Source organism: Elaeis guineensis, chromosome 12 (assembly GCF_000442705.2).
Source record: "Elaeis guineensis isolate ETL-2024a chromosome 12, EG11, whole genome shotgun sequence".
In the NCBI taxonomy this organism is placed as follows: domain Eukaryota; kingdom Viridiplantae; phylum Streptophyta; class Magnoliopsida; order Arecales; family Arecaceae; genus Elaeis; species Elaeis guineensis.
In genome coordinates, this window is record NC_026004.2 from 77,720,269 (window position 1) to 77,731,751 (window position 11,483).

Sequence of the window (11,483 nt, forward strand, 5' to 3'; positions counted from 1 at the left end):
AAAGTGATTTTTAACCACCAAAAAATGACCAAGGAGAAAAAAATTCAATATTAAAATTTAATATTTAAAAAAATTTAACAGTATTAGTGATGACATTAGAGATGGAATAATTTACCATTGCTAATAATTTTGAAAAAATATTATTTTAAAATTTTTTTAAAAAATTCATATTTTTATTAAATATTTTTAAAAAATAATAGTATTCATGATGGTGGAGGGTATTAGCGATGAAAACTATCACCGTTAATATTACCGACTGTATTATCGACGGTGAGTTACCATCAGTAATAGTCTGCCTAAAACACACTCCAATCCATCGAGGAAAAAAAAATCCGTGCTCTTCTCCCTACGAATCCCCTCTTGTTCTCCTCCTTCCTGACTTTTCCCCACCTAGCCGGCACCTCCTCCTGATCAAATTTCGTGCTCTCCTCTGTTGCCAAGCTATGCAACCCAAGAGGGGGGGTAAATTGGGTTTCTAAAAATTTTGAACTTAACTAATGGCTTATGAAAAAAGTTTGTCAATAGCTAAAAGAATGAGGAGAAAAACCTTAATTCAAGATTAATTGTCAAAAGCAAGAATCCAAGGAAATAATAAAGAGTTAAAGAGAAGCAATTATGCACACCACAAACAAAAGGATTTATAGTGGTTCGGTGCCAACCTTGCACCTACATCCACTCCCCAAGCTCCTACTTGGGAATTCCAATCCACTAAACTTGTATTCAGCCCGAATACAAACATCGAAAACTCCGACACTAGCTATCCCAAGCTAGTCCACTTGTTTCTCGGGTACAAGCCAACCCAATACACTCCGATTCTAGGTTCGGATCAACCTTCCCTTGTTTTGGAATCCCTCCAAAACAAAAACAATCACTCAAACTGAGTAAAATAATTTATAGCACAAATAAGTACAAGAAAAGCTCCTTTAATGAGCGAATATAACTTTAAATACACTTTACTCAAGAGAAGAAGCCTCTTTTTGGATTTTCTCAAGGTGGATGGAGAATTGATTGAGCGCTTGAGGAGTTGGTGAGCTTGGATTGATGGCTTCTTGAAAGCTTTAAATGAGCTCTTGAATAGGGCTGAAAAGTTGGCTTGAGAAATTCTTTTTCAAATTTTCTCTTTTGAATGCTCTTGAATGCTCTCTTGAATGCTCTTCTTTTTCTTTTTAATCTCTTGCTATCTCCCTTTTTGTTTCCCACCTTTTGAATTCTTTTATAGTTTTAAGAAATAGAGGAAAATATTCTAGGCTGAAAAAGAGCCGTTAGACCACATTAAATGAGCATTAAAAGCACTTAAAACGGGTTAAAAACTAGTCGTTGTGAAAAAATCCCATCACAGGGGTCGACTCATGAGTCGACTCATGCCTCAGGGGTCGACTCATGAGTCGACCTCTGTTGAAGAAACCAGAAAATAGGGTTCTGTAATTTTTGGCCTAAAACTGCAGGGGTCGACTCATGAGTCGACTCATGCCTTGAGGGTCGACTCATGAGTCGACTCACAGGTTGTGCCAAGCCAAAAATTCTGCGTGCCAAACTGCTCATTGTGCCATGAGCTGACTCATGGGTCGACTCATGGATTTCAAACATGCATAACTTCCAAAATATAAGTCCAAAAATAATGAAATTTTCGCCAATAGATCACAAATCTTTTGTTCTATCATTTAATACTTTCAATTCAGAGTTTTGGTAAAATTACGATTTTGCCCCTGAAGAGCATAAAGACTTTTCCAAATAAAAAATATTGGTACCCCTTCAACTACTTTGTAATCATCAAAATCAATCTAGGGAGCAACAATCTCCCCCTTTTTGATGATGACAAAATACTTGAACAAAAGTATTTATGTGAATCATTAATTTCAAAAGGATGCATTATAAGTGCATTTGCTTGAAAAGAAGATTGATTCTTTTGGCATGTGATACAAATGGTCATATGCATAAATAGTTTGGCCATTTGCTTAAAGATTTGAAAATTTGCTCATTGGATTATGTGATTTTGGTGTTAGAGTAGAAAATTTATTTTTGTTATCAGAGCAAGTTGTATCTTAAAAATTTGCTCATTCTCATTTGATTATTTAGTTTTAGTATCAGAGCAAAAATAATTAAGTGTACCAATGCATGTCTAAGAATTAATTATAAAGTATATCAGAGCATGTCAACTTTAAGATGTATCAGAGCAAGTTTAAATTTTAAAGCATATCAGAGCATGTTTAAAGAAGTAATTTTAAAGGTTGCTTATTTGCATTGTACTTAGCAATTTACTCATTATATTTTTAGGTTATTTAATAATTTTACTTTTGATATTGTTCTTTAATTTCTCCCCAATTCATTTATTTTATTTTCAAAGCTTTTAATAATTTATAATTTTTGCTTTTGATATGTTTCTTTTTCTTTATAATTTCTAATAATTTATAATTTTGCTTTTTGATGGATTTCTTTTTCTTTAATTTCTTCCCCTTTTTTGACATCATTAAACATTGTTAACTCCCCCTCTTTTTCTGAATACATTTTCTCTTTAGTGTTTCTTCAAACTTCTAGTGCTAATCATTAATGTTTGCTCCCCCTGAATACAGCAATCATTAACCAAAATATGCTATAGATTACCATAGATATGAATCATCAAAAAAGAGAAGTTGTTTCAACAAAGAGAAGATATATAACCAAAAGATGATTGACATCATTACAAAGAGTAGTAAAAGATGATTAAAAGCATAGTTGTTTCAATACATATTTCATATCATAAAAGTCATCTAGCTAATGTCATTACATGGCCCAAAAATACAGATCCTAGAAAGAACAGAAGACTAACACCTAGGATCTAGTAAAGCTCATGATTGGATGGATCGGAGTCATCAGAGATAGGGTGAGGAGATGATGGATCTCGACCAAGAGTACGTCCTCTACCCCTTCTGCCTCTGCCACGAGCAGGTGAGCGAGATGAACTAGGAGGTTGAGAACGTTGAGAGGCCAAGGACTGGACTGAAAGAGTGAGTCTAATGGAATCAAGAACGTTCAGTGCTCTCGAAACAGACTGAAGTAGAGCAGTGAACTGAGTAGATGCATGCTCACTCGAGCCTCTGATCTCTCTCCTCAATAACTCATAACCACCCTCCAATGCACCTCTGAGCCTGCCAGCCTCTGTAGTAAGGTCTGTGACCTCAATAGAGCTCTCCTGTGGCTGAGGATGGGCCAAAGCTAAGACTTGCCCCTGCAAGTCAAGAACTCTCCCAGTCAGTCTCCAAATGCTGTCCTCTAGCTGCTGAATCCGAATAGACTGATCTGAGATCAACTGAAATATAGTGGAGATATGGGAAATCAAGGTCTGATTAGATGAATCTAATGAAGTGGACCCTGGTGTAAATGTAGAAGTGCTCCACTGTCGAGAAAGCAAGGAAGCCACACGCTGAGAAATCAGCTCGATCTGATCATCAGCTAATCTGAACTCTGGAGGAGGTGCTCTGCTCTCTGGCTGATGTACTGGTGTGTGCCTCCTGGTGAACTCTGAAGGGCCAGCCTCTGGGTCTGGAACAAACTGGATATCTGGAGATGCTGCCCTTAAGTCATGGAGAGGAGATAAGGGACCTTCTTCTTCAGCTCTGTCTTCTACTCTGTCCTCAGCTCTCTCCTCAGAACCCTTGATCCAACCACCATCAGTTTTAGTAAATCCCATGCGGTGCAGAGTGTGTTGGTTGATGGTGTCTACATGAGAAAGCTTAGCAGATGCCTCCCCCTCAAAACTGACTCCAAACCTCCTGAAAACTAGTGTAAGGGCCATACCAAAAGGCAGATGTGCCTTGGATCTGTTCAGTGTCTCTCTCATGGCCTCAATCATTAATGCAGGGAGGTTTAATGGGGTTTGAGTGATCACATGAAACATTATACAAATATCTCTGCCAGAAAGGAGGTCATGCCTACCACTCCTAGGGAAGAAGAGCTTTGTCACTAATTGATGTAAGATCCTCATTTCAATTGACAAAATTTTGGCTTCCAATTTATTCAAACTTCCCGAGTAGGTTCCTCCTAGAATTACACTGATCTCCTCTTCCTTCACTGGGAGTTCCATGTAAGAATATCCCTCACAGGGCAAGTGAAGTATCTCTCCCAAAATAATAGGTTCCAGACAAATATCAACTCCCTTAACTGTAGAAGTCACTGTTCCATTGCCATAATGCAGATTTTGATAAAATTCTCTAACCAGGTCTACAAAAGTAACTTCCTTGAGAGAGCAGTAAAAACCCCAACCCTGATTTTTTATTTTTGTTCCAAAGGTGAAACCTTCTTTTTCAAAGAATCTAAAATTCACATTCTTTCCAGTTTCAACCTTCCTATCAGATAAAGGGATTTTGCTAGGGCTAAGGGGAGACTGAGAGGGACCTTGAGCTGACACAGAAGCCGGAATGGGGCAGTGGAGGATTGAGCAGCTTGCCTTTTTCTGCGGATATTTTCTTCCAGCTCACGGACCGATTTTCTTCTCTGAGGGAGCTTCATCTTTGGAGCCATTCTCACCACAACAGTAGGCAGGGAGACTCGGAGGATCAAGTGGATGAGTAGAAGAAGGGTTACAAAAGGATGGAGAGGGATTTTGGCGGAGAGAAGAGGCAGTTTTGAGAAGAACGGTGGAGGCTAGGGCACGCTCCAACCGCTTCAATCAAAGGGGAAAGACGCGAAAATCTCCTTTCCCAGGCGGTGATTTGTGGTGGAGAGGAGAAGGGAAAAATATTCTTGAGCTAAATCCTTGGTTTTGGAGAGAATGAGGATGAGGATGACGGTTCTTGGAGGGAGGAAGACGAAGAGAATGAGTCGGCTCATGAACAGGCTTCAAGTTAAAAGGAAAGAGCCCGTGGGAAGTTGGGAATAATTTCAAATATGCCATAGGGTCGACCCTAGGGGGTCGACTCATGAAACTCAAAAATTCAGAAAAAATATGAATAAATTCTGAAAAAATTTAAAATTTTGGGAGAAGGAATTTTGCTCAGTGACAAGTTGTGAGAATGATAATCTTGAGCTTTTAGGACCAAGAGAGATGATGGAAATTGAGTTCAAAGAAATTTTGACATCAAATCTTTAGAATTGGAGAGATATTTAGGCATAAGGATCAAGAATTCCTAGATTTCTCTTAATTTCACAGAATTTATCCTCACTAAGGGCCTTTGTAAAGATATCAGCTAATTGATTTTCAGTGCAAACATATTCAAGAATTATATTTTTGTTTTGAACATGTTCTCTTATAAAATGATGTCTTATTTCAATATGTTTGGACCTTTAGTGTTGAATTGGATTTTTAGATAGATTTATGGTACTTGTGTTGTCACATCTTATTGGTGTTTCATTAAGTTTGATTTCAAAGTCTTCGAGTTGTTGCTTAATCCATAAGATTTGAGCACAACAACTTCCGACGGCAATGTATTCGGCCTCAGCCGTAGACAGTGCTACCGAATTTTATTTCTTGCTAAACCAGGAGATTAGGTTAACTCCAAGAAATTGGCAAGTTCTACTTGTGCTTTTTCTATCTAATCTACATCCAGCAAAATCAGCATCTGAATATCCTAATAAATCAATTAGTGAGTCCTTAGAGTACCATAACCCTAGAGTTTGAGTACCATTCAAGTATCTAAGGATTCTTTTAACAGCATTCAAATGAGATTCTTTAGGATTAGACTGATATCTAGCATACAAACAAACACTAAACATGATATCAGGCCTACTTGCAGTTAAATATAATAGAGAGTCAATCATACCTCTATAGTATTTTAAGTCTACACATTTACCTTCATCATCCTTGTCAAGCTTACATGAGGGGCTCATGGGTGTGCCAATTGGTTTGGAGTTCTCCATTCCAAATCTTTTGAGTAGTTCCTTGGTGTACTTGCTTTGGGTGATGGAGATTTCCTCTTTTGTTTGTTTGATTTGGAGTCCGAGGAAGAAGGTAAGTTCTCCCATCATGCTCATCTCGAACTCCCCCTGCATGAGCTTAGCAAAGTATTGACAAAGAGATTCATTAGTAGACCCAAAAATTATGTCATCAACATAGATTTGTATTACTAACATATCATTTTGATTTCTTTTAATAAAGAGGGTTGTATCTACATTACCTCTTGAAAAATCATTATTTAGTAAAAATTTGCTTAGCCTATCATACCAAGCTCTAGGTGCTTGTTTTAATTCATATAAAGCTTTATTTAATTTAAAAACATGATTAGGAAAAGCATGATTTTCAAATTCCGGGGGTTGTTCTACATAGACTTCTTCAGCAATATATCCATTTAAAAAAGCACTTTTGACATCCATTTGAAATAATTTGAATTTCATAAAGCAAGCATATGCAAGTAGAAGTCTAATGACTTCTAATCTAGCAACAGGTGCAAAGGTCTCATCAAAATCAATTCCTTCTTCTTTATTATATCCTTTAGCAACCAATCTTGCTTTATTTCTAATTACATTACCATGTTAATCTAATTTATTCCTAAAGATCCATTTTGTGCCAATTATTGAATAATTTTTAGGTCTTGATACTAAAGTTCAAACATTATTTCTTTCAAATTGATTAAGTTCCTCTTGCATTGCATTAATCCAATTATGATCATTTTCAGCTTCTTCAATAGTTTTTGATTCAAGATGAGATACAAAAGCACAATGATTAAATACATCTCTAAGTGAAGAACGAGTTTTTACCCCATGCATAGGATCACCAATAATTAACTCCTTAGGATGATTGTGAACATACCTCCATTCTTTGGGTAGATCATTTGTACCTTAAGGTTGTTCTTGAATTTCTTCACCTCTTTCATCTTGTTTGTCTTCTTGTTCCTCGTCCTCTTGAGTTGTTGAATCTTTCAGAGTGATCTCCTTCATTCCTTCTATTAGAGGATCTGCATCATCAACACCCTTATTCTTCCTTGAAGGAAGATCGTTAGATTCATCAAAAACAACATGTATGGACTCCTCTACTACTAAAGTTCTTTTGTTAAAAACTCTAAAAGCTTTACTAGTGGAGGAGTAACCAAGAAAGATTGCTTCATCTGATTTTGCATCAAATTTACCAAATCTTTCTTTACCATTATTTAGTACAAAACATCGACAGCCAAAAATATGAAAATATGTAATATTCGATTTTCTTTCTTTCCAAAGTTCATAGGAGGTTTTCTTTAAAATTTGTCTAATCAAAGCATGATTTAAAATGTAACATGCTGTGTTAATTGCTTCCGCCCAAAAATATCTTGGAAGGTTGCTTTCACAAAGTATGGTACGGGCTATTTCTTCTAAGGTTCTGTTTTTCCTTTCAACTACCCCATTTTGTTGGGGTGTCCTAGGAGCAGAGAAGTTATGGCCAATTCCATTTTCATCACAAAAGTTTTCAAAGTCTTGATTTTCAAATTCAGTTCCATGATCGCTTCGAATATTTTGAATTGAAAATCTTTTTTCATTGGTGACTTTTCGGTAAAATTTAGTGAAAATATGAAAAGTTTCATCTTTGTGTGCTAAAAAGAAAACCCAAGTAAAACGAGAGTAATCATCTATAATTACAAAATCATATCATTTTTCTCCTAGACTAGTGGTTCTAGTTGGTCCAAATAAATCTATATGCAAAAGCTATAAAGGTCTAGAAGTTGAAACAATATTTTTGGATTTAAATGAAACTCGTGTTTGTTTACCTAGTTGGCATGCATCACAAATTTTATCTTTTTCAAAATTCAGTTTAGGCAAGCCAAGAACTAATTCTTTCTTAATTAATTTTGAAAGAGAATGCATGCTAATGTGTGCAAGTCTACGATGCCAAAGCCAACTAGTCTCATTAACTTTAGCATTCAAGGATACTAGGCATTGCATGTTTATTTTGGCTAAATCATTTAAATCTATCATATAAACATTGCCATATCTATGTCCAATAAATTTAATGCCATCGTTAATAGGACTAGTTACAATGCAAACAGATGATTCAAAAATAACTTTATACCCTTTATCATAAAATTGACTAATACTTAGTAAATTATGCTTTAAACCATTAACTAGCAAAATATTTTCAATATATTTGGAGGGAGTGATACCAATGTTACCTATACCGATGATCTTTCCTTTGCCATTATCTCCAAAGGTGACCATCCCTCCATCCTTAGCATCAAGCGTGATGAATTATGATTCATCACCAGTCATGTGTCTCGAGCATCCACTGTCAAGATACCATTTCTTGTTTCCTCCTTGGGATGCTAGACACACCTGCAAGCAAAAGTCAAATTTTTGTTTTAGGTACTCAAGCTTTCTTGGATCCTTTTTGGTTAGTCATAATGGTTCCTTTTGGAACTCATATTTTCTTTATAGTTGAGTTTGCAGATTTGTTAAAGAGGTAAGTGTATGACTTATGTCCTATTCTACCACATTTGAAACAAGTAATATTGGTAGACTTGTTACTTAAAGAGTTTACATAAATATTTTTCAGATATTTTTATTTCTTCAAGGGGTTATAGCCAAGTCTAGCCTTATCATATACGGCTTTTTGATTATCAAGAATCATATTGAGTTTGTTTGAACTTAAGGTGAACTTTTCTACTATTGGTTTCAGCTTGGCAATTTCATTCTTTAAGCTTTGATTTTCTTGAAGCAAGGTGGATTTTTCAATTGAAAAGTTTTCAGCTTGTTTCAATAAAGATTGATTTTTTAATTTTAGCTCTTTGTTTTTCATCCCTAGTTTCTTTAATTCATCAACTAAGTCATAGAATGCTTCATGCAATTCTTCAAATGTAAAGTCACTAGGGGTTTCGAAAATTACCTCATTTTCGTGTGCCATAAGGCACAGGTTGGCTTGTTCGGTTGAGGTTTCCTCATCGGAGCTTGAGTCATCACTCGCACTCCATGTGGCCATCATGGCCTTCTTCTTGAACTTCTTGGGACCTTTCTTCAGTTGTGGACATTCGGATTTGAAGTGTCTCGGCTTCTTGCACTCGTAGCAGATAAGGGGTTGATCTTTCTCTTTTTCTTTGCTTTGTTCCTCTTTTGTGAATGGCCTCTTCCTCATCCCCTGTTTCTTTTTCCTCAAAAATTTCTTGAATCTTCGGATGATGAGAGCCATCTCTTCATCCTGTTCTTCATCTTCAGTGTCATCAGTTTCTTCATCAGGAGGAGCTGTGGATTTGAGGGCAATGGTTCTTTTCTTTTTGACTTCTTCCTCTTGATGTTACTTCATGCTTAGCTCATGAGTCATCAAAGATCCAAGAAGCTCTTCTAGAGGTAGAGTGTTCAAGTCCTTGGCTTCTTGGATGGCAGTCACTTTGGCTTCCCAAGTTCTTGGCAAGGACCTGAGAATCTTTCTTACAAGCTCACTGTTAGTATAGGACTTACCAAGACTCTTTAAACCATTAATGATATCAGTAAAATGAGTAAACATTACAGTTATAGACTCATCATGCTCTATTTTAAACAATTCATATTTATGCACAAGCATGTTTATTTTAGACTCTTTTACTTGATTGGTTCCCTCATGGGTTACTTCTAACCTATCCCATATTTCTTTAGCAGATGAACAAGTAGAAATGCGATTAAATTTATTTGCATCAAGAGCACAATAAAGTATATTCATTGCTTTAGCATTTAATTGGGCCATCTTCTTATCAACCTCATCCCATTCTTTCTCGGGTTTGGTTGATTCCTTACCATCTATAATTTTAGTGGGTGTGTGAGGACCGTTCACTATGATACTCCATATATCATAGTCGAGTGCTTGAATGAATATTTTCATCCGAGCTTTCCAATAGGTGTAATTAGACCCATTGAAAAGTGGAGGTCGGTTGGTGGATTGCCCCTCGACAAGAGAAGTACCGACGTAGGTTGCCATAGATGTTTGGCTCTTTGATTGTTTAGATCAAAGACAGGCTAGAGCACCGGACTCTGATACCACTTGTTGCCCAGCTATGCAACCCAAGAGGGGGGGTGAATTGGGTTTCTAAAAATTTTGAACTTAACTAATGGCTTATGAAAAAAGTTTGTCAATAGCTAAAAGAATGAGGAGAAAAATCTTAATTCAAGATTAATTGCCAAAAGCAAGAATCCAAGGAAATAATGAAGAGTTAAAGAGAAGCAATTATGCACACCACAAACAAAAAGATTTATAGTAGTTCGGTGCCAACCTTGCACCTATATCCACTCCCCAAGCTCCTATTTAGGAATTTCAATCCACTAAACTTGTATTCAGCCCGAATACAAACGTCGAAAACTCCGACACTAGCTATCCCAAGCTAGTCCACTTATTTTTCGGGTACAAGCCAACCCAATACACTCCGATTCTAGGTTCGGATCAACCTTCCCTTATTTTGAAACCCCTCCAAAACAAAAATAATCACTCAAACTGAGTAAAATAATTTATAGCACAAATAAGTACAAGAAAAGCTCCTTTAATGAGCGAATATAACTTTAAATACACTTTACTCAAGAGAAGAAGCCCCTTTTTGGATTTCCTCAAGGTGGATGGAGAATTGATTGAGCGCTTGAGGAGTTGGTGAGCTTGGATTGATGGCTTCTTGAAAGCTTTAAATGAGCTCTTGATTAGGGCTGAAAAGTTGGCTTGAGAAATCCTTTTTCAAATTTTCTCTTTTGAATGCTCTTGAATGCTCTTCTTTTTCTTTTTAATCTCTTGCTATCTCCCTTTTTGTTTCCCACCTTTTGAATCTTTTTATAGCTTTAAGAAATAGAGAAAAATATTCTAGGCTGAAAAAGAACCGTTAGACCATATTAAATGAGTATTAAAAATACTTAAAACGGATTAAAAACTAGCCGTTGCAGAAAAATCCCATCACAGGGGTCGACTCATGAGTCGACTCATGCCTCAGGGGTCGACTCATGAGTCGACCTCTGTTGAAGAAACCAGAAAATAGGGTTCTGTAATTTTTGGCCTAAAACTGCAGGGGTCGACTCATGAGTCAACTCATGCCTTGAGGATCGACTCATGAGTCGACTCACAGGTTGTACCAAGCCAAAAATTCTGCGTGCCAAACTGCTCATTGTGCCATGAGCTGACTCATGGGTCGACTCATGGATTTCAAACATGCATAACTTCCAAAATACAAGTCCAAAAATAATGAAATTTTCGCCAATAGATCACAAATCTTTTGTTCTATCATTTAATACTTTCAATTCAGGGTTTTGATAAAATTACGATTTTGCCCCTGAAGAGCACAAAGATTTTTCCAAATAAAAAATATTGGTACCCCTTCAACTGCTTTGTAATCATCAAAATTAATCTAGGGAGCAACATCCTCCCTACAAATCCCCTCTCGTTCTCCTCCTTCCCGACTTTTCCCCACCTAGCCGGCACCTCCTCCTGATCGATGGTGACCCCCCTCCCCGATGCATCCTTTCCGACGTTCGTCACTCCTTATGCATCCTCTTTTACAGTGTCCTGACCTCACCAGCATCTCTATGCTGTGGCTCTGAGCTCGCGCTCCCGACCCCACCACGCCCACAGCCACCTCGACCCCATCGGTGCCTCCTATTCTGTG